The 20,585-nt window shown below is 36.7% G+C and overlaps 1 pseudogene across 1 annotated transcript; it reads left to right on the top strand.

Moving 5' to 3' along the window:
* Positions 1–1,749: 1,749 nt before the first annotated feature.
* On the top strand, positions 1,750–20,186 carry LOC143532618 (synaptotagmin-5-like; annotated as a pseudogene). Its single transcript, XR_013135206.1, has 13 exons — positions 1,750–1,860; positions 7,707–7,809; positions 7,898–7,950; positions 8,058–8,178; positions 8,839–8,960; positions 9,246–9,347; positions 9,435–9,509; positions 9,751–9,830; positions 15,861–16,011; positions 16,091–16,321; positions 18,143–18,420; positions 18,967–19,089; positions 19,910–20,186. The product of XR_013135206.1 is annotated as a synaptotagmin-5-like (transcript).
* Positions 20,187–20,585: the final 399 nt, after the last annotated feature.

A 20,585-nucleotide genomic window follows, 5' to 3' on the forward strand; every position in this document is an offset into this window, starting at 1 on the left:
CGCCCAGCTTGAAGGAGTCGAATCAGACTCATTCGATCGAATCAGTCGATCGAATCAGTCCATTCGATCGAATGTGTAGATCGAACAAGTCCAGTCGATCGAATAGGGAAGCAACCGAACGGTCTCCATCTTATTCGACCGAATGAGCTTCATATCCGACCGAACGAGTTCCTATTCGATCGAACAAGTGCCATGTCCGACCGAACGAGTTTTCCCAACTGGTTCGATCGAGTGTGTGTCTAGTTCGATCGAGTGTGTCTCAGATTCGATCGAATATGTCCCTATTCGATCGAATCAAGCCAGAACCAAGTTGTTTCCAAGATTCGCCTGAAGTGAAGTTCGTTTATGAAATAAATTAAAAACCTAATGGAAAATGTGTTAAGGCGGTTATCGAAAATGAGTAGTGGTAATAGTAGTAGTAGTAATTGATATGTGTAAATATTATACAGTTAGCCGAGCCCAGTTAAAGAAAGGAATTACAATCAACGGCGAGCGTAACAGGATCCAGGTGAGTTTCTAGCCCCACTTATGTGTTATGTTTTCGGGGCTGTGTGCATACTCAATATGTTTGTTAATACGCTTATCCTAAGAGATAAGTGTATGCCTTATGTGAATAATATGTAAGTACGAATGATTGCTTGATGGTGCGTGAACGATCTTCGGATATTGCACGTACTGTCAGGTTGTAAAGTTATGTATAAGGTAGGTATGTTATGCACGAATGATTGCTTGATGGTGCGTGAACGATCTTCGGATATTGCACGTACTGCCAAGTTGTACGCTAGCAGGAATGTAGATATGATATGTATGCTTATGTGTATGAATGTGATAATGTTAATAAAAGAAGGAAAGGACGGTTGTATGGTTACGAAAAGGGTACCGAGCCCTAATAATACTCGAAGTATGATGTATGGTTGTATGGTAACGAAGAGGGAATCGAACCCTACTAATATTCGAAAACATGGGACCAGACCCTAATAATATCTGCGATGTTAGGGACCAGACCCTAATAATATCTGTGATGTTAGGGACCAGACCCTCATAATATCTGTGATGATAGGGACCAGACCCTTATAATATCTGTGATGTTAGGGACCAGACCCTTATAATATCTGTGATGTTAGGGACCAGACCCTTATAATATCTGTGATGTTAGGGACCAGACCCTTATAATATCTGTGAGGTTATAGGGCGAAAGGCTCTTTAAAACGTATGATTATGAATGTAAAGAAAGTATGTAAGTAAGAAAGAAAGTATGTAAGTAAGAAAGAAAGTATGTAAGTAAGAAAGAAAGTATGTAAGTAAGAATGAAGGTATGAGTACTTATGTGTGTATGAAAGAAAGTTATGAGGTTAAGTACATATGTATGTAACAAGATATTGTATGGTAGTGTATGATTAACTAGAACTCACTCAGCGTAGCTGACTTTTAGTATGCACGCAGGTGAGTAGGATGAGACAGCTGGCTTGAGTGGAGGACACATGGCAGAAGACTAAAGCCTGGCATCCGAAGATCCGATATGTTTTATAAGTTACGTTTTGATTTTGAAAGACAAGGGGAATGTTTAAAGACATGATTATGAATTGATATGTAATGTTTTATGAAAGTTTTATATTCCGCGTAAAGTTTTTAATTAACTCTGATATTTAGAACCGTGTTTATGAGTAAATCCAACACGAAAGTAGGGTTACCGGTAACGGGGCCTTACACTTCTACAAATCAGTTTCAGTTCATATTATTATTATTAGAATACAAATGGCGTTCGTTGTAGGATTAGTGTCCGGAATTGTAGTCGGAGTTGGACTGATTGTTGTGTTCGTTCGCTCTGAGAATGCTCGATCTAAACAGCGTTCTGTACTCGTAAGTAGAGGTGCACAAACCGGTTTTTTTAAAAAAACCGGTTCGGTTATTAACCGGACCGGTTTTTTTTGCCCGGAAAAAAACCGGTTCGGTTAATAACCGGACCGGTTAATAACCGGTTTTTTGCTGTCAAAACCCTAACCGGTCTAACCGGTTAGGACCGGTTTAGAAACCGGTTAGAACCGGTTAATAAACCGGTTTTTTTATTAACCGGTTTTTTTTATTAACCGGTTTTTTTTATTAACCGGTTTTTTTTTTTTTTTTTAAATTTCGCGGTTTCAAATACGAATATTTGTTTTTTATATTTTGTACTTAATGAAGACCATTATTTTTTCACAGTACAAGGCAAAACGGTAACTACAAGGCAAAACAGACTGACCGAAGCCATTCTTTGCTTTCGTTGTTAGGGTTCTTTGCTTGGAAGATGAGTATGAGTGTGTGTTGGTGAATGTGTTTTCAACAAACCAAAGATTAAAAACACATAACTTTCATTTATAGTTTTTACATTAAAAATACAAACATTAAATCGTTATCGCATATTCGTAACTCAAAAATACAAACATTAAATCATTAACACTGAAGAAATCTCTGCCAAGAACTGTTGTTCATGATTTAACTCAAAAATACAAACATTAAATCGTGAACTAGCAGATGCTCCTATTGTTCCCAATCGCAGTTTGTTCATGATTTGCCTCCATGTTTGCTGTTTCTTTAACTAAATTAGAAAAATCCAAATCAACAAGTAAATAAGAGCACATATTAGGAAAAAGAATGCTTAGACACGATTACATGAACAACTTGCTGTTTCTTACTCATGATTTGCCTCCATGTTTGCTGTTTCTTTAACTAATTTTCTTCGCTACCCGATCCCGAGCTATTTCTTAGGTAATCGTCGTACGCGGCTTCTTCATCGGTCATTGGTTGAGTGTGTCCTTCATTGACCTCGTCTTCATACAAGCCCGCTTCATACTCCATTTCCCCCTCGAGTGAGCGTTGATGTTGTGCCCTATCTAAAGAGTCCAAGTAATCCTTGTAGCAAATCGACATCTCTATAGCTGGTGCAGTGAGTCGAGTCCTCCTAATCGATATAACCCTGCCAGAAACAGAAAAAGCAGACTCCGAAGCTACCGTGGAAGCTTGGACCGTTAGTAAATCTTTGGCCATGGCGGCGAGGATCGGAAACTCATCCTCCTTACCTCTCCACCAAGCCAGCAAATCAAGACTTCTAAATTCATCCGGAGTCATGTGTTTCACAAAGTTGGTACCACCATACCTTCCAAGTTCACTGCTTGGGGTGTTTACCTTTTGACGTTTACCGGCGTCTTCCCAAATCATGTAGTACATCCCCATTTCAAGGTCGGTTTGGGATTGGGATTGGGCAACAGCTCTTAACGAGTCATGAATTTGGGAAGACGACCCGTATTTTGTAAGGTAGACATCATACATGTTTGACAAGGTGGTGTTGAAAGCATTCTTTAAAGTTTGGCTATAATAGGGGTTTTGATCGTCGTTTAACCCTAGCTCATCACAAATTTTTTCTATTAAAGCTTCAACACCACCAACATTGATGCAAGGGTTTAACGCAGCAGCACATGTCAAAACAGCGGGTAGTTCTTGAAAATATTTTCTAAATTTTTCTTTCATTTTTACACCCATATCAAAATAAGGTGCACCCCTACAATGAAGTTCACTCAACTTTGTGCACATGACAGCAATTTTTGGTAAAGCAATGGGGCTTGTTGGATAGTAAACCCCGGATAAACTAGTTGTGCAAGATTTAAAAATTTGAAGGACCTCCGTAACGATCTCAATCAATAACCAGTTTCTAGGATCGTACGGTGCACATTTACCCCTACTTGACAAAATTTGATGAAACGCAATTAATGATTCTTTTTGTTGGATGGCTTTCTCAAACATATTACAAGTCGAGTTCCATCTTGTTGGACAATCCCAATTTGGCTCCAACCATTGACAATTAGCTTCTACACAAAATTTTTTGTATCTTGAAAATGTTTTATTGTTGCTAAAAACATCTCGTAACATTCTTTTAAAATTGTTTCTTTGCGTTTCGATCACGTTTAACCCATCTTGCACGGCCAAGTTGATAATATGTGCAATGCATCGGCTATGAAAAAACGCTCCATCACAAATAGCTTTATACTTTAATTTTAAATGGCCAACCGCGGCCGTATTGTTGGACGCGTTATCAAACGAAATTGAAAAGATTTTATGTTCAATCTTGTATTGTCGAATGACTTTATCCAAGATTTGAAAAATATTTCTACCCGTGTGCGGGTAATCAAACAATTGAAACGCAACGGTTCGTTTCATCATTTGCCACGACTCGGGGTCAACCCAATGAGCCGTCACACAAATGTATGAGTCGGGCGAACCATGAGGTACCGACCACACATCCGTTGTTAAGTTTACACCAGTTTGTAAGTTTGAAAAGTATGAAATTAGTTCGGATTTAGCGTTTTTCCATGCTTTAAGACAATCTCTTCTAAGGGTCGAACGACTTACGTGTTGGTAGCGTGGTTGAACATAGTTTTGCATCATCTCCGTGAATTGAGGGTTGTCGAAGTGGTTGAAAGGAAGTGTTTGTTGAATCACAAAGTTTGAAAACTGTTGACGTACCGCTTCAACGTCGTACGTAAACACCGCTCCTTGATTCGTCATCTCCGGCTGCGAACTACTTCCCGATTCGTCCTTCAAGGCCTTGCAAAAGGGCCTTTGTACATGCGCTTTTAAAGTGGAGTTTGCATCTTTGCCATAAAACTTCAATCAATGTTTGCATCGAGCTTTTTGGCTACCGTTAGACATTTCGCATAGGTCGAAATGTTGCCAAACATCATGGTTTCGTTTCGTGGGGATGACCCGAACGACCGTTTCTCCCGTGTTCGAGGCACCCATGTTGACGGATGAAGCAGCACTTTGGGAGGCCATGATAATCGACTACGAAATAAGAGTGGTATACTCGAGTATGAAATAAACGACTACGAAATAAGAGCGTATGGAGTGGTAATGTGGTATAATTGAGCGTGAGATAACAAAATAATCGCGTATGAAATAAACGTTTAGAGCGTTTGGAGTTGTATAATCGAGTGTGATCTAACCAATACCCAACCTAAACTATATATAGATGTTTGTGGGGGTAAAATGGTAAAAAAAAAAAAAACGGTCCAAAAACAAAAAAAACGGGCATATAGCCGTTATAAACCGGTTTTTTTATAAACCGGTTAACCGGTTTTTCCATAACCGGTTAATAAAAAAAACCGGTTTTTTTATAAACCGGTTAACCGGTTTTTCCATAACCGGTTAATAAAAAAAACCGGTTTTTCCATTAACCGGTTCGTTAACCGGTTTTGGATCTAGAACTTGTAACCGAAAGACGAACCGGCGGTTTCTAAACCGGTCAAACCGGTTTTTAAAAAACCGGTTTTCGTAAAAACCGGTTTCCGGTTTAAACCGGTAAACCGGTTCCCCAACCGGTTTTTTTGGCCATCTCTACTCGTAAGTTTGATTGATTTTACTTTTAGTTTTCTTCGTGTTCGTATTCGTATTTGTAATTTAGATGAATTGATGTGTGGATTGTGGAATTGGAACTTGATAAGTTGATATACTTTGTGTATCATAATAATTGCATTTGTATGTTTGTAGATTTTGTTACTGTTAGGTTAATTAGGTTTACTGTAGCTTACATGTTCGTCAGTTAAGCTTTTATCGGACAAGTTAACGGTTCACGAACAGCTAACAAAGAAATTTTGTGTTTGTTCGTGTTCGTTCTTTAAGGAAATGAACCTGTTTGTGAACATAAGCAATGTTTTATTTGATTTGGCAGTCAGTGCCAATGGTTCAGTATGCAGTGGCGAAGCTTGGACTAAGACACCGGGGGGCCGAACTCAAAACGTATACAAAATTTCACAAACGAAGGGGGCCGTGCTCAAATTTTCGGCCAAAAACGGCTAAATTTAAACTACGTATAAAAAAATTCGGCCGAAAACGGCTAAATTTACACGACGTATAAAAAATTTCGGCGAAAATGGCTAAATTTTACACTACGTATAAAGAATTTCGGCCGAAAATGGCTAAATTTACACTACGTATAAAAAATTTCTGACAAAAACGGGTAAATTTACACTACTGCGTAAAAAACAGGGTGGGGGGAGGGCACCCCGGGCCCTAAGCAACCTTCACCATTGTCAGTATGAGAATTCTCGATCTAAGCGTCGCTCTGCACTCGTAAATTCAAATGTTCGATTACTGTTAGTTTTGTTCGTGTTTGTACTTTAGATGACTTGATGTGTGAATTTTGGAATTGGAACTTGGTAAGTTGATGCAGCTTGTGTATTGTAATAATGGTTGTTAGGTTAATTAGGTGGTTTAGTGTAGCTTTCATGACCTAAAACTGTTTTGAGTTTATGTTAGTGATGAATTTGTATGCAGTTATGGATAAACTGGCAGTAACAGTTATGTTAACACACATACACAAACAGTATATGCATATTACTAGGGCTGTAAACGACTGAACAAGGGGTTGTTTGTGTTTGTTTGTTAAGCTAAAATTGGACAAGTGAACGGTTCACGAACTGTTAAGCGAACGAAATTTTTGTTCGTGTTCGTTTATTAAGGAAATGAACTTGTTTGTGAATGGTTCACAAACACAAACGAACGAACACAAGTGAACACAAAGTCGAACAATTTTTTTGAGCTTTGAATTTTTAGGTTAGTCTATCTGGCTTTAGTAGTTTAGTGTAGCTTTCATGACCTAAAATTTGTTGTGAGTTTATGTTAGTGTGCTGAATTGTATCCGTAAATTACCAGTTATGTTAACACACACAAACAGTATGTGCATATTACTAGGGCTGTAAATGAACCGAACAAGGCGTTGTTCATGTCTGTTAACCTTTTATCGGACAAGCAAACGGTTCACCAACAGCTACCCAAACGAAGTTTCTTGTTCGTGTTCGTTTATTAAGGAAATGAACTTGTTTGTGAACGGTTCACGGACAAAAATGAACACAAACAATGTTTTATTTGATCTGGCTAACTGAAAATGGTCAGTGTCAATGGTTCGGTCCGGCTACTGAGTTTGTGTGTTTTTTAAATATTTATATTCATAAGTAATCCATACTCTTTAATAAAAAGCTACAATATTTTGTCATTTGTCATTCTGAAGTTAATCCTCACAATTTGGAACCAACTAAATCCTTAAAATTATTCATTACCACTTTTTTGTTAATTGATAGCTAGTACATATTAATTTGAAGTGCAAAAGTAACTAAACAAATGCTAAAATTCTTTTACAAAATACTGTACAACGGTTGTCTATTGACAATGTATGATAAATTTATTGTTAATTGTATTTCACTTTATTATTAAATATTATTTTTTTCATCAGTTACATGTGTTGTACACGGGTCTCAAGCTAGTTTGCATATAAATTAATCATATATTTTTGTTTGATAGTTAATGATTTTGCTTAAATGTATATGATAAGAACAGAAAAGTCGTTAAAAATATAAAACAACCTTTAATGAACAAACATAAACAAACAAAATTCACAAACATAAACGGACGTAAACGAACACATTATTGATTGTTCACGAACACAATTGAATGAATATGGCCTCTGTTCGTGTTCGTTCATTTAGTTAGTTGAACGAAATTTCTTGTTCATGTTCGTTCATTTATTAAACAAACAAATATAAACCAACTTCCTGCTCAATTCACGAATAGTTTGGCGAACGTTCGGTTCTTTTATAGCCCTAATGTTACCGAATGTATGCCCTAAAACATGACACTAAATATATGTATCTAATTTTGGGCTAAAATGCATGATGAAGGCGGTGACAATTGCAAGTCTTGCAAGAATGACTGTTGAAGATTCAAAGAAGTTGCTGGCACCAGAATATTATCCTTCTTGGGTTGTTTTCTCACAGAGACAGAAGTTGAGTTTTTTATAATCCTCCTGCGTGGTTGCTTTATGTCAATGCTGTTTATATTTCTGGGGACTGATTATGCTGTTTAATATTTCAGTTGACCTGGCTTAATGCTCATCTTACAAAGATCTGGCCATATGTTGATCAGGTCAGTTTTGCACATACCGACTACATTTTTGCAACTAGTATGAAAGTATTATTAAAAACTTATTATTTAGCATTTTGCTTATTATGTGATTTTGGATTGTCATGTAGGCAGCATCTGAACTTATAAAGGCTAGTGTGGAGCCAATTCTTGAGCAGTATAGACCAATAGTATTATCTTCTTTGTCATTTTCCAAGTTTACCCTTGGCACAGTTGCTCCACAATTCACAGGTATGATGTTATTACCAGTTGCTTCTATTCTTATTTGTTTTCATGCTTTAAGTTCTTTCATTTATTTCACTAGTTATAGCAATTAGGTATCAGGGCTGTGCCATGACAAAGGTATTAGGGCTGTAAACGGACCGAACGGAACAAGGCCGTGTTCGTATTTGTTCGTTAAGCTTTTATCTGACAAACGGATGGTTCACAAATACATAACTGAACGGAATTTCATGCTCATCTTCGTTCGATAGGGAAATGATTTGTTCATGTTCGTTTGTTAATTTTTTGAGCGAACTTGCACGAACATAAATTTAGGGTCAGTGAGTTAAGTTGGTAAAGCGCTAAAAAATAAAAATTGTAAGTGTTTAAATAAACAAGTATAAAAAGCCTTTAATGGACAAACAATGAAACAAACATGAATGAACGTAAACAAACAAACATTAACTAACACATTACTGGACTTTCATGAACATAAATGAACGAGCACGACCTTTGTTCATGTTCATTCATATGAATTTTGATTAATCAAGCCGAATTTCTAGTTCACGTTTGTTTGTTTATTAAATGAACTTCACGCCGAACGTATAGCTTCGATTCGTTTACAACATTAGGTAGTAGCATGCTTGGAATCTAAGAAGATTTCACCTAATTGTCATGTATAATGTTTAGGAGTTTCTGTTATTGAAGATGAATGTGAAGGAATAACTATGGAATTAGAGATGAATTGGGATGGAAACCCGAGTATAATACTCGATATCCAGACCCGACTTGGAGTTGGATTACCTGTGCAGGTAATTTGGGTACCCAATATCCTTTTTTTTTAATTATTTTATAAGAAATACAATTGGTTCTAACTTTGTTTACCAGTAACACCAATACGAAATACATATTTAATCTTATTTATGAAAGAGTTTTCTTTTTTCTTAGCAAGACATTATATAAGAATGTTTTGACGTGCCTAGTAAAAATGATTATCGCAATTGGTCATCAAAATATTATCAAAGATTGATTATATTTATCACAAGATCATGAGATGCCATAACACATACAAAAATGAGAATTTTTTTTTTGTATAGGTGAAGAACATTGCTTTTACTGGCGTTTTTAGGCTGATTTTTAAGCCTCTAGTTCCCGAGTTTCCTTGTTTTGGAGCTGTGTCGTTTTCCTTGAGACACAAGGTACGTATTCCTTCTCCATTAGTCTTTTACTTTTGTTACACATTTATTAACAAGAGTAAAATGACTTTTTTCCCCGAATTTTTACAGAAAAATTTGGATTTTAAACTGAAAGTAGTTGGTGGTGACATTTCAACCATTCCTGGCGTTGCTGATGCCCTTGAGGTACCGAAATTTTTTATCATCTTCGCTCTGATCATTTTGGGTTGCTAATATGAGATCCAAAAGGTGGGTCAAATGTGTTGACCCATTGTCCAACATGTTCTATTCCATAAGTAATTAACCTATTCACATAATATGTCATATAACCAGACACAACTTAACAAGGCTAAGATTTCTATGTTGCATTGCAACTCCCGAATAGCATATGTTTGCATTTTGTTCAGAAGTTTTCTTGTTAATGCAGAGTACTATATGCGATGCTATTGAGGATTCAATCACTTGGCCAGTTCGAAAAGTTATTCCCATTTTACCTGGAGATTACAGGTATGTTTGCGATATGAAAACTTAGACCATCCTACTTTTGGATGGATTAACATGGTAACGGGTCAAACGGGTCGAAAAGTATTTGTGGTGCATAAGTCCTTTTACATTTTATAATTAAAATAATTATGTTCTTATTGAAATAATTTAGTTTCTATGTTCACTTTTGGCACAATATTACTATTAAAAATTGATGGTTTTTTAGCCTATGAGGAGACAATCTTTTTATTTTTGGGTTATGTTTGTGGTAATCGGCTATCACAAAGATAAGATATGGAGAAAAGAGTGAAGTAAAATCCTGTTTTGAAGATGTAGCTGCAAAGGTTGTTGATTTCCCACAGATTCAACGGCTGGATTGCCTTGAATGTTGGTCAACGGCGTCACAACATCTGAGCGAATATGTTTAACGATTGGGTTGAGTTGATCGGCTCTGAAGGTCCGAGTTTCACAGCCTTGTCTGCTATAGTAACTTTGTTTCATGATTCTTCTCATTTATCTTTTGTTTTTTATTTCATATACTTGAAGTAGTTTGTTCTTAGTATATGATGATTATGTTGGTAATCAGAGAAGCATAAATTGAAGAAACAAAAGATAGAAAGAACAAAAGAGTGATAACAAACTTCTGATGTTATTACTTGCAGAAAGGAAAAGCAAATTAAAAGTACATCTAGACATTGAACCTACCATGCTATTTATAATTAAGAAAACAAGTAACATAAGAAAGTGAAACATCTTCACATTTATTTATTTCTTGACCTTTCTTTTACCCAATCTTTTGACATTGCCAGCTCTTTAACTGCCCAAGTCAGCATTAAGTCACACTCTCCCCCTTAATGTTGACCTGGATCTCCAAGAACTTCAAGACCCATCAGTGCTCTCATATCCATGAACTTGACTCGAGGTAGTGCCTTTGTTAATGTATCAGCCTTTTGAAGTTCACCACTAACATGTTGCACTTGAATTTGTCCCCGTTCGATACACTCTCGAATAAAATGATACTTTGTATCTATATGTTTGCTACGACCGTGGAACACGGGATTTTTCATTAGTGCGATAGCCGACTCGTTATCAACCAGTGACTTCACCCGTTGGGGTTCTTCTCCTGTTAAATCACTTAACAAACTTCTCAGCCACAACGCCTGACAAGCGGCTGATGTAGCAGCCATGAACTCCGCTTCACACGAGCTCAACGCGACACTCCTTTGCTTCTGCGAGGTCCATGTAACCAAACTATTTGAATAATAAAACACCATACCTGAAGTTCCTCTCCTGTTTTCCACATCCAAACCATGGCTGCTATCACTATACCCCAATAGTTTACCATCACCTTCTCTTTTGTACTTTAAACCAAATCCAATCGTACCCTTCAAGTACCTTAAAACCTGCTTCAGTGCTTGGAGATGACAAACCTTTGGTTTTTCCATAAATCTGCTCAAAACACCAGTCGAGTACCCTAAATCAGGAATTGTGTGGAGCAAATGACGGAGGCTACCGATCAGACGACGATACATAGTTTCGTCCACACATTCACCATTCTCATCTTTAGTTAACTGTAGCTTCGGATCCATTGGCCACTTTGAGAGATTACAATTCTCCAACCCAGCTAACTTTAGAATTTTTCTAGCATACCCGGACTGATTCAGACTTATTCCATCTTTATTTTGGTTCACCTCAATCCCAAGATAGTAAGACAACAGGCCCAAATCACTCATATCAAATACTTTCATCATTTTTTCTTTAAACCTTTTAACCTCTTGTTCACTTGTCCCGGTCACGATGAGGTCGTCGACATAGACCCCTACAATAAGAAGTGAGTTCGAACACTTATTTTTGTACACAGCTTGTTCTTGAGCGCATCGCGTGAAACCGAGATCTTTGAGTGATTTGTCTAGACGAGCATTCCAAGCCCTCGGAGCTTGTCTCAACCCATAAAGTGCTTTCTTGAGCCTGTGTACCTTATTTTCTTTTCCCTTCATTATAAAACCTTCAGGTTGCGAGACGTACACTTCTTCTAGTAAATCTCCATTAAGAAATGCGGATTTAACATCAAGATGATGCACAATCCACCCTTCTTTAGCTGCCATCGACAATATGAGCCGGATTGTTTCTAACCTAGCCACGGGAGCAAAAACCTCTTCGAAATCAATTCCTTTTCTTTGGACATACCCTTTCGCGACTAATCGCGCCTTGCACTTTGTTATCTGACCATCTGCATCTTTTTTCAATTTGTAGACCCATTTCAGACCGATAGGCTTGTGACCTGCTGGTAAATCAACTAAGGTCCAAGTATGGTTCTTCTTAATTGATTCCAATTCAGCCTGCATTGCTTGTTGCCAATCAACATACTGCACGGCTTCATTAAATGTTGTGGGCTCATCATCTGCCAGCAAAAATTCTTGGTCATAAAGGTCTCGTACTTCCTCATAGTCATCTGTGTGGTCCTCTCGTAAATACCTTGAACTGATCGAAACCCTTGTAAAGGTGTGTGATCGAGAACACTAGGTGATTGCTGGATGTTTCTACTTTGGGTTGAACTCGACACCGGAGTAATCGGGGTCTGCTGTTCGTTTGAGGTTCCTCAACCATCATGATCAGATAGAAATGGGGATGAATTCGGGTTAACTGGTGTCACAGGTGTTGAATTTTGACTCTCTTCATTATTGAATGAGTTGGTTTCAGTGGTTCCCTCCTCTTCATATCCTGGAACGTTTATACAACCCACCTTGGGTATGGGCTGCACTTTATCAACATTACTCCATTCCCATCTCCTCTTTTCTTCAAAAATAACATCTCGACCCACTACAATCCTTTTTGTATTTGGATTGTATAGCCGATACACTTTACTACCCGCTTCGATTCCCAAGTTTATCATTGCAACACTTCTGTCGGCCAATTTCGTCACTTGGTTCCCATCTTCTTCACGTATGCAACACAACCAAAAACTCTAAGGTGTTTGAGTGTCGGTTTTCTTCCTTTAAACTTTTCATACGGTGTCATGTTTTTCACTCTTCTTGTTGGAACCCGGTTGAGAACATACACCGCATGTCGAACAGCCTCGCCCCACAAAGTTTCTGGCACACACATCGTCTTTAGCATAGCTCTAGTTGTTTCAGTAATTGTACGATTACGTCGCTCTACTACTCCGTTTTGTTGCGGAGTGCGAGGAGCCGTTAGTTGTCTTCTAATTCCTTCCTGTTCACAAAACTCTTTAAACGAATTAGAATTAAACTCACCACCGCGGTCTGATCGAAACATTTTGATCTTGTGAGAACTTTCTTTCTCTACCAGCATCTTAAATTTCTTGAATATAGACAATGCTTCATCTTTGTTTTTAATCAAGTATACCCACATAAACCGGGAATAATCATCAACAAGCAAGAAAAAATACCGGTTTCCACCTTCTGTTTGTGGCGTTATCGGACCAAAGAGATCACCATAGATAAGTTCTAATGGGTGATTAGCCTGCCAAAGTGATTCTTGGGGAAAGGGTTGTCTTGCCTGCTTAGCCATTACACACCCTTCACAAACTTGATTTGGGTGTTTAATTATTGGTATGCCATCAACCAGTTTCTTTCTTCCCATTGTTTCTAAAGCATGAAAGTTTACATGCCCCAATCTTGCATGCCACAACCAAGCCTCGTCATCCAAACTTGCATGTAAACAAACAGGCTTAGTAGCTTTGAGGACAATTTTGTACAACCTGTTGACCGCCCGTTGCACCTTCATGATCAACCGCCCTGGTTCGTCATGTACAGTTAGGTGTTCACCCCGCATTCTCACATCATATCCCTCCTTGGTCAACTGTCCCAAGCTAATAATATTGCTATGCAAAACAGGAATGAAATACACACCTGTGATGACACGTTGTTCGCCATTCTTGCACTCAAATAGAATGGTTCCTTTACCTTTGATCTGAACTTTCGACCCATCGCTGAAACGTACCGATCCCGTTATCTTCTCATCCAAAACAGAAAACAATTCCTTCCTTCCCGTCATGTGGTTGCTTGCCCCATTATCGAGGTACCATGTGTCGCGGTCCTCACCAACCCGTCCTTTTTATTGGTTTGGAACCACTTTGTCTTCATTTAATAACACCATAGTGGGCATTTCTTCTCCATATATGCTTAACATCACTGCACCCTCTTCTTCTTGTGCATCAGTTAAGTTTGCTTCTTCCCTTCTTTCTTTTGTTTCTTTGCAATCCGATGCATGGTGACCATATTGTTCACATTTAAAGCATTTAATGTGTTTCTTATCTTTGTTTCTTGAGTTGTTTCTCTGATCATTTTGCCCAGCATATCTGCCACGATTACCCCTGCCACGGTTGCTACCTCGCCCTCTTGAACCACCTCGACCACCCCGGTCGCTTTTCCCTCGAGTACCAGAAAATTGAGTCCTCCCCGGACCCTTTGAACTCGAGTAGTTTTCTGCTTTCATGAACAGCAAACTACTATCACTACTTTGATTACTTTGGCGAAGCCTCAACCTGTCTTCATACGCCTTCAGTCGACCGACGGCCTCTTCGAATGGCATATCATCCACATCCGTTGTTTGTTCTATCGATGCCACCAACTGAATGTATTTTTCAGGAACCGAATCTAACAATTTTCTTACCAAAACCTCGTCCTCGAGAGTAGCCCCAAGGCTACTATATTTTGAGATCATCCCACTTAGTTTTCCAGCAAATTCATCAATCGACTCACCGTCCTTCATCTTCAGGGCTTCAAACTCACTCTTGAGTGTACGTAGGCGTGCTTTCTGCACACATTCAGCGCGTACGTACCTTGTTTTCAATGACTCCCAGATCTCCTTCGCCGTCCTTTTCTTTGCCACCTGCAACAGGACGTCTTCTGGGATTGCTTGAAATATAAATGCACGTGCAGTCTTGTTCATATTTTCATCAAGAACTGCATTGAGCGGTGGTTCAACAGAGTCCCACAACCCTTGTGCATCCATAACAGCCTCCATCTTGATGGCCCAAGTGGTGTAGTTCGTGGATGTTAAGGTGGGTATTTGTAGTGAAACTGAACTGGAATCTTTAGGGTTACTAGAGGTTGTAGCAACAAACATGTCTTCTGTTCGGATGTATTTTGGCATAAGCTGGACTGATCAACCGAGCTCTGATACCAAGTGTTGGTAATCAGAGAAGCATAAATTGAAGAAACAAAAGATAGAAAGAACAAAAGTGTGATAACAAACTTCTGATGTTATTACTTGCAGAAAGGAAAAGCAAATTAAAAGTACATCTAGAAATTGAACCTACCATGCTATTTATAATTAAGAAAACAAGTAACATAAGAAAGTGAAACATCTTCACATTTATTTATTTCTTGACCTTTCTTTTACCCAATCTTTTGACATTGCCAGCTCTTTAACTGCCCAAGTCAGCATTAAGTCACAGATTATTGTATGCCTCTAGCCTGGAGAAGACTTTTTATTGCTCTAATATTGGTGATTGGATTTGAAGCGACTAGGAATCTTGTGGTTTTTACTCCCATTTTGAGGGTTTTTCCATGCTACAATCACAATGTCGCTTTATAATGCAACTAAGATTGCCCCAAAACAATATAACTAACTATAAAGAGACATCGGAATTTTAGCACGGAATCCCCTGAAAATGAGAGTGAAAACTACAAACTACTAGAGTTGCTTCAAATCCACAATCATTACTATTAGAGCAATACATATTTTTTTCACCCATTCGAGAGATATACAAATCATCAAATACTTGAAACAAACTACTTTAAGTTTTTAGAATAAAAAAACAAAAACATGTACGAAGAATCACTAACCGAAGTTACTGGAGCAAATGACGATGTGACACTCGGACCTTTGGAATTGATCGGCTCAATCCAAAAATTGAATATGTTCACACAGACGTTGTGAATCTTCTGTCTAAAACTCAAGACGATCCGACCATTGAATCTCAGAGAAACTAACAATCTTTGCAACTATGTAGTTAAAATGGGATGCTACTTCTTAAAAGACAAACGTATATTCTGTTTACCTAATCTACGTGGGTTTGATCATTAGTGACCTTGAACTAAAGCCCATTGGAACACTCGAGGTGAAACTCATTCAAGCTCAAGGTTTAACAAATAAAGACATTATCGGGAAATCCGATCCTTTCGCTGAGTTACACATACGTCCGCTACGTAACAGAACGCAAACTAGTAAAGTTATTGTAAGTCATCTCTTTTACAGAATTTCCAGTCTTTTTATAGATATATAAACACAATTAATATTTATCACATTATCTTCAGAACAACGACTTGAATCCAATTTGGAACGAACATTTCGAGTTTGTGGTTGAAGATGTTTCCACACAACACTTGACAGTTAAAATATATGATGATGAAGGGCTTCAAGCAGCTGAACTTCTTGGATGTGCTCAAGTACAACTGAGTCAACTCGAGCCCGGTAAAGTTAAGGATGTTTGGATAAAATTGGTTAAAGATTTGGAACTCCAAAGAGATAATAAAGATCGGGGGAAGGTAAGTTTTAATTTTTGTAACGGGTTAACACGTAGCAGGCTTGTGAATGAACTGAACAAACACGAAAATGGCGTGTTATTTTGTCTGTTTAACTTTAACCGAATTAATGAGCGAACACGAACAGTTGAACCGATGGGATTTTCTTGTTCGTGTTTGTTTTTTAAAAAATGAACGTGTTTATGTTGGTTTATTCTCGTTTCTTAATAGTATAACCGAACTGTTCAATAATGTAAACGGACATAAACGAATGAATATGAGCATGGCATGTTTGTGTTTGTTTGTTTAACTTTAACCAAATAAATAATCGGACATGAACAGTTAAACGAACAGGGTTTTCTGTTCATGTTCGTTTATGCCATTCGTTAGTAGTATAAACTTGAGTTTTGTCCGAAACTAGTGTTGGTGGAAAAACTATTTACCATTTTAGTGTTCTTTGAAAACTATTTACCAAAATAGTGTTTTTCATTTATTTTGTATTCACCTTTAACTTTTAAATTATCATATTATAGTTGTTTTTAATTATTTTCTATTTACTTAATCTTTTATTTATTTTGTAACATGATTCTTATATATTTTTATCTGATCAATCCAACAAATTTTTTTTCACCGATCAACCTTTGTAACTAGTTATAAATTTTCTCTTGTTTTTTCAATTTGATTTTTTTAAGTATATTTACTTTACGAATTTTTCATTTGAGTTTAGTTCAGATATTGTAACAAGCCTAACTGATGCCGACCGAATTCGTGTCAAATAGCCGCCGCAACGCTCGGGTTTCTACCAACGCATTGTTATTTTTTTTTGTTTTAAATATGTTCATTTTACGAATTTATTTTTGAGTTTCGTTCCGGTACCATAGCGAGCCTAACTAATACCGACCGAATTCGCGTCGAATAGTCATGCAACGCCTGAGTTTTACCAACGCCGGGTTTTACTGATTTTTTTTGTTTTAAATATGTTCATTTTACGATTTATTTTTTTGGGTTTAGTTCTAGTACCGTAAGGGAACCTAACCGATACCGACTGAATTCACATCAACTAGCTCCGCAACGCTCGGGTTTAAAACATATTTAAAACGATAAAACTCGGGTGTTGGTAAAACCCGAGCGTTGCGGCTGCTGGTCGATGTGAATTCAGTCGGTATCAGTTAGGTTTTGTTATGACACCGAATTTAAACCCAAACCAAAAAATAAATTAGTAAAATGAATTTATTTAAAAATTAAAAAAAAAATAGTAAAACCCAGTGTTGATAAAGCGTAGGAGTTGCAGAGACTATTTGACGCAAATCCGGTCGGTATCGGTTAGGTTCGTTATAATACTGGACCTTAACCTTATAAATAAATTCATAAAATGAACATATTTAAAGAAAAACAAGATAAATAGGTACAACCTTGGTAAAAACCCGAGCATTGCGGCGGCTATTTGTCGCGAATTCAGTCGGTACCAGTTAGGCTCATTATGGTACTGGAACTAAACTCAAATAACAAATTCGTAAAATGAATATACTTTAAAAAGAAATAAAAAGATAACGTTAGTAAAAAAAAGGTTGATTGATAGAAAAATACAAAAAGAAAAACATATGTTGGATTGATCAAATATATAAATTAAAAAAAAATGATACAAAAATAGATAATACATTAACTAAACATAAAAGTTAAAAAGACTACATTGTTTTAAGAACTTAAAACAATGTTAAACTGGAAAACATAAATGAATGTACATTAATGAAATTAAATAAACGAACATTCAAGAACGTAAACGAACGAACGTGACATGTGCTCATGTTCTTTCGTTTAACTAAACGAACATTCCTGATCTTGTAGGTACACTTGGAATTACTATATTGCCATACGGAATGGAAAACGGGTTCACGAACCCGTTCTCTTCAAACTTCACCATGACATCACTAGAAAAAGTTCTTAAAACCGGAGAACCCGAAGATGGCGATTTGGTGAATAAAAAGAAAACCATAATAATAAGAGGAGTGCTTTCGGTCACTGTAATTTCTGCTGAAGACTTACCACCTACAGATCTTATGGGAAAAACCGATCCTTTTGTTGTCCTCACTATGAAGAAAACCGGGATGAAAAACAGCACCAGGGTATGTTTTCACCCCTTTAACGAGTTCCCTTTACGGGGTTGTTTTACATTATTCGTTTCTAATATTTATATACTTTTTGGATTTTAATTTTATTTATTGTAAGGAAGTTAATAATATACTTAGGGTATGATGATGAAAGAGTTTCACAAATAAGTGAGATGTTATAACCCGATTTAAAAGCTATTTGGGTCTGGTGAGACCCATGATCCGCTTATTTTTTTTACTATAAAATTGTTTCTTAATAATAAATAATATCTTTTTTAAAAAAATCGATACTAATTTTTAGTATATCCATATTTTATAAAATTTTAATATCAAATATTTGGTGAGATTAATTTTTTAATTTAATGAGATGTTATAAACCGTTTAAGGGCTATCTGGGTTTGGTGCGACCCATACCCGTGAATTCAGGTCAAATATATGAGAAGCCTCCATTTACAAATAAAGCAATTTGATTGCTTGATAAAATGTAGGGAGGTTTCGTTTATATATATTTAAGATTGTATTTTGTTTTTTCCTAAAAAGAATTTATTTACATGTTTAAAGGTTGTGAACGAGAATTTGAACCCGGTTTGGAATCAGACTTTTGACTTTGTTGTGGAGGACGGGTTGCATGATATGCTCGTTATTGAAGTATACGACCACGATACATTGGGAAGGTACACACATGTCATAAAATTATGTTAGGGACAAGTTCATATATACCCTTCATATTCGAAAAATAACATATATACCCATGCAAAACTAAAAATATAGTAGTTAGAATATCAACTATACCCAATTCATCAATAGCAATTTAATAAATGACCATTTTACCCCTATTTCTAGAACTTTAAAAATTTCATATATGCCATCTTTTACTTCACCCATTTTTGGCTTATATTTCTGTTTTACCAATATTTAACTTCTTTTCTTTTCTTTCTTTTTGTTTTAACCTTTAACAATTTTCGTTTATAACAAAAACAAACAGAAGTTGGTAAAAAGATGCGATAAACTAACCAATGCGATAAACCGAAGCAATAATATGCCTTAATGCGATAAACAAATGGAGATAGATGCGATTATACTTGGTTCGACTATCTAATTCGAGTTAGATTGCTTATCGTTCGGTTATCATGCGATTATACCTAGTTCGTTTATTTGATTTAAACATACAGATTCGATAGTTCGATTATCTACTGTTGTGAGAACAAAAGAGGAGAGACGATGGTTCGGTTCTCGCTTTCTTATCCTCAATGTCGCTTAAAATCTAAATAAAAAATATGGTTTAAGCAAATATAATGGAAAGTGCACTAGAAAGGTCATTAAGTTAAAATTCATTAAAGTTGGGTATATGTGATATTTTTAGTTTCCGTCCGATGTATTACGAAAAATTTCATGTTTGTAAGGGTATATATGAAATTAGTGGATTCTATTATCTGAGCCTACAGGACGTGTACTAATAAACCCTGGTAATAAAACAATTAATATCATTCTCAACAATGTGCAGGACTACATAGGAAGATGTATATTGACACTAACAAGGGTAATATTGGAAGGAGAATATAGAGACTGTTTTCCGCTTGACGGTGCTAAATCTGGTAAACTTCATTTGAACCTTAAGTGGATGGCTCAACCGATTTACCGTGATCCTTAGGATTTGAACGCTACACGAACTTGTGATCTTAAAACGGCTGTCGAATATCGAGGTACACATTGTGCACATAGTCTCTGTGAAAATTATGGTGAAAACATAGGTGCTATTGATTTGGATTGAAGATAATAAGTACATTTGTTGAGTAGTAAGATTTTGGTTTTGTATTCTTGTTCTTTATAACTTCTGCAGTTTTTGGATTTACAACCAATGGCACACAATCTTCATCGTCTTCGGTCTTTCCCTTTAAATATTGTTGAAAGTTGCTTATAAGTTATAACAACGGAAAATTGGATTTTAATAATCCAAACGATTACCTATTGGCCAATAATAATCCCAACTACCAATCTAATCAGTGTTAATTCCAACTTTCAGTTTTGTTACCAATAACAATCCCACACTAACGAAAATTAACTCCGTTTATTTTTAAATACAAAAGTAGCCCCTCACATTTACTCATATTATCTATTTGATAAAAAAACATAAAAAACGCCATTGAATCTTTATGAGAAATAGATATGTTTATCAAGTT

Source organism: Bidens hawaiensis, unplaced genomic scaffold (genome assembly GCF_021521415.1).
Source record: "Bidens hawaiensis isolate Kalapana, Puna unplaced genomic scaffold, B.hawaiensis_p1.1 tig00009513_1, whole genome shotgun sequence".
In the NCBI taxonomy this organism is placed as follows: Eukaryota; Viridiplantae; Streptophyta; class Magnoliopsida; order Asterales; family Asteraceae; genus Bidens; species Bidens hawaiensis.